We start from the raw sequence: 4,478 nt of genomic DNA, 5'->3' as shown, positions 1-4,478 counted from the left end.
AATAAAATAGAAATTGTTTATAAACAATGACATAAAATGAGCTTAAAAAAATTTAGAAAATCAAATGCAGTCTTCAAACAAGGTTTAGATAGTAAAAAAAAACATATCAAAAGCATGATTATAATTTGTATTTTTTTCCTGTGGAAGTGTGATTGTTAGAAGTGATAAACTAAAATTAAAGTAAGCAACCTTAGGTAACAAATATTTTATTAAATAGCAAATTCAAAAAACGATAAATAAAATGTAAACACAAATTTTACTGAAATATGTTAAAACTTTCAGTAACATTTAAAAAAGTATAATTTTTACCATCACACTGATAAACTAAAATAAAGTAAGCAACCTTAGATAACAAATATTTTATTAAATAGCAAATTCAAAAAACGATAAATAAAATGTAAACACAAATTTTACTGAAATATGTTAAAACTTTCAGTAACATTTAAAAAAGTATAATTTTTACCATCACACTGATAAACTAAAATAAAGTAAGCAACCTTAGATAACAAATATTTTGTTAAATAGCAAATTCAAAAAACGATAAATAAAATGTAAACACAAATTTTACTGAAATATGTTAAAACTTTCAGTAACATTTAAAAAAGTATAATTTTTACCATCACACTGATAAACTAAAATAAAGTAAGCAACCTTAGATAACAAATATTTTATTAAATAGCAAATTCAAAAAACGATAAATAAAATGTAAACACAAATTTTACTGAAATATGTTAAAACTTTCAGTAACATTTAAAAAAGTATAATTTTTACCCATCACACTGATAAACTAAAATAAAGTAAGCAACTTTAGATAACAAATATTTTATTAAATAGCAAAAATTCAAAAAAAATGATAAATAAAATGTAAACACAAATTTTACTGAAACTTTCAGTAACATTTAAAAAAGTATAATTTTTACCCATCACACTGATAAACTAAAATAAAGTAAGCAACCTTAGATAATAAATATTTTATTAAATAGCAAATTCAAAAAATGATAAATAAAATGTAAACATAAATTTTACTGATATATGTTTAACTTTCAGTAGCATTTAAAAATAATTCTAATGTCATTTAATATCTCTTTTCTAATGTCATTTTCCTTGAAATGCATCTCACATACCTATAACAAAATGAATACAATATTTATATGTGCATTTAAAATAAATAGTACATACTATATTCATGTATGAAAAATTAATAGATTTTTGTAGAAAAATTAATAGATTTAAATTTCATAATCAAATAAATTACAATATATTATGGTCAAACAAAAATGTTTAAAGTTTGAGCAAAAATTTAATAAAATACTAAAATTATTAATATTTTTATAAAATAAAACTCTATAAAAATAACTATATATTACAATAGTTTGCGATATGATTGATAAGAACAACTTAATTATTATAAATAATTTATCCACAATTTAAAATAATTTACTCTTAGTAAAAATATAATAAAGAAGCATAATTAAATTTTTAAAAATAAAAACAAATATTACTCACTTTAGAATTCTTTGCAACTTCAAAATCTCTTGGCATGGCGGCAAGCCATTTCTTACGTATTGGGAAATCCAAAATTTAATACTTTTGTACCATCAACTTTGTAAAATCCTCTGCAGTTTGGTACACAGCACTCATATGCAATTATTCATAACACTAAGAATTAAATTAATGCTGACATTTATAACATTTGTAGAATAAATATAAATTTTACGAAGAACGTTGACACCAGAACACAGACGGTTGTTTACAAATTCAAATCAAAAATATTCGCCAATTGGCTGAATGCCGACACAGGTTATAATACTTGAGAATATCGCCAATGGCTCGTTTGATCAGATTCGGAGTTTTTCGTAAAAATAGCTACCCTGACTGGTTTCCCTCTGGGCCTAACTCTACTACGTCATCATCGCCTATAGTAACCCGTTGTGAGGCTTGATTCCTTTCTAGGAGGTATTGGAGGTGTTCAGGGTTTTACTCTCCGTGTATTGCAAATGCGGATTAGCTCCATAGAAAAGTTCTCCAGGAAGATTAGTCCCAATGTCTGATCTAGGAATTCAATTGTTTTGTGGGATTGGTTCAAAATTACAAGGCTATGGAGTTGAACGTTAATAGAGGTAAACTGAGAATTGAGTCCACTGTTTAACGCCAATAATAAAACAGAATAAAAATATTTCAGGTTCACTCCTTCCCACAACAACCACATGTTGCCAATGCAAGTAGTAGAATAGGAATTTGAATCTGAAGATGGTTATTAATTAAAAAATCGGATCATATCATTAGCAAAGTTTAATATTCCTACATACATTCTAACTTACACGTATTTTTATAAGAAAATAGGAAATGCATATAAAGAAGGAAATGGGGCTGCAATGGAAACACCAATAAATAAAAAAAGCTTAGAAAAATCGATTTAACGATTTCTTATTATGAAAAGATAAGGGTAATAATATTAAATTTTACGAAGTCAAAAATTTAAGACAATAATTACATGACAAGTAGATATCAAAGAACTATCTGTTATAATCAGTTATCTATAATTCATTTAAACTTTAAATAAACAAAAATTTAATTTAATTTTATTTAATATTTGGAGTAAAATGTAAATATTTCGAATTTTCAGTCGAAATAATTTAAATTTGAAAATTCTCTTTCGTTTAAAGTATTTTAAATTTTAATTGGCATACTTAAAATTGAAATTTAGTTCCGAAACGAAAGAGTTAAGATGCATATATATATATATATATATATATATATATATATTTATATATTATGAGAGAAAACAAGTATTTTTCAACGCTCTATGCCAAAAATTCAAGCAGAAAACTTGTGACTTGCATTGATTATTTTAGTTGTTATTTTTAAAAGCTACATAAAGTTTTGTAAACCAAGAGTAAATATTTGTAGAGATATGGACATTTTTAAAAGAAACAAATTGTTTGCCTTACGTTTTTTCTCTTTAACTTTATAAATATTCAATGGGATCAAATATTATTTTGGAGCAATTTAAAATTAATAACAAAATTATTTATTTAAAATTTTAAAAAAAAAAGTTAAAAACTGGGCAAGATATACATATTTAAGTTAGTTTTTTTATACTACGCATGCACGAAAAAAAAAATCTTTTTTTTTTACTTTAGTAGTGAATCGTATTTGGCCACTAACGATTTAAATATGTTAGAAATCTAAAAGCTTCAAGAAATTTTCTAAGTAGTTTTTGTATTTTTTGAAAGAAAGCTCACAACAAGGGTTTTCCTGTAGTTTCATTTAAGTTATTAAACAAGATTTATTAGAAATGAGATCAGCGTTATAGGGGATCATCCCCCATAAAAGTATGTTTTCTTTTGCATGTTTTCCTCGTACCATAACATTTTGGTTTCCGGACTATTATTGTAAGGTATTGTCATTTGGTATTAAATTTTATTTATAATCATTAAATTTTGTTTAATCGATAAACCTATATTTCCAATCAATTTATTAAGGTTAATTTATGAGTATGTTAAAGCATACATATATTTTCACAGCAAGAAAAAATTATAATTTTTACTCTCACGAAATTCTCATATTCTTTTAACTACTTACTTAAATGAAAAGAGTAATCTCTGATTCTTTATTTAAAAAACTAATTGAATTTTCTTGTTTTCATACGCTGAAACCATAAAATATAGTAAAAACTAAAAACGAAAAAAGGTATATAAAACAAATCTAAACTCATTACCTCCAAGACATTGAACGCCAAGAACTTTCTTTTAAATGTCAGAAAAAATAAATCACTTGTTACACTTGAAATGTTCCTGTGCCAGATATTAATGAGAATAAATGTATTCTGCATCATTTATTTCTGAATGAAATATCTTTTTCAGGTAAGAATTAGTGTTCTAGCTGAAAGATTTGAAAATTTTGGGCTCCTAAATCAATTATTAATTGCTTCTGCTTTTAATTTCTTCGAATTTTATTTTCGTGAGCGAAATTACTTTTCTCTTCGTATTAATAAGATTTTTTTTATTCAAATCTAATTATGGTGACAGATTAAACATATGGAAACTTATTATAATTAAATGCAGGCCCCCTTATCATTAAATTATAGCTCCTGTAACCACCTATAAATTTTCGAAATGTTGCATGGGCAATGGTCACAAAAAGGGTGTCTAGATGCAACAAAGAAACTATGCATGTGCTGCCATAGAGAATCACTTACTGCGCCATCTGGTGGGAAAATTTTGAGTTTATGTCTCTGTTTTAAAATACGGATTAAAAATGAGTTATAATGCTTTATAGTGATTAAAAGTGAATTATAATGCTTTATAATGCTTCACCGATTTAACAGGAACGGAAATTTTTTAGATGCTAACCAAATGACATTTACTTACTAAGCACTTTACACTAAGCTCTTTAACTTACTAACTAACTACATAACTAAGACATTTACTTACTAAGCACCTAGCACTTTGCACACTAAGCACTACTTTTGCACT

The 4,478-nt window shown here is 25.2% G+C and overlaps 1 long non-coding RNA gene across 1 annotated transcript; it reads right to left on the bottom strand.

Annotated features, from left to right (window-relative positions):
* Positions 1–956: 956 nt before the first annotated feature.
* Positions 957–1,960, bottom strand: LOC147808224 (uncharacterized). Its single transcript, XR_015434929.1, has 2 exons — positions 1,507–1,960; positions 957–1,124 (listed from the first exon to the last, which is right to left on the bottom strand). It is a non-coding gene; the product is annotated as an uncharacterized LOC147808224 (long non-coding RNA).
* Positions 1,961–4,478: the final 2,518 nt, after the last annotated feature.

This window comes from Parasteatoda tepidariorum, chromosome 6 (assembly GCF_982258835.1).
Source record: "Parasteatoda tepidariorum strain Cologne lab strain chromosome 6, Ptep-v5.0, whole genome shotgun sequence".
NCBI lineage: Eukaryota > Metazoa > Arthropoda > Arachnida > Araneae > Theridiidae > Parasteatoda > Parasteatoda tepidariorum.
The sequence above is the reverse complement of the archived record's forward strand: the minus strand, read 5'-3'. Positions and strand labels throughout refer to the sequence as shown.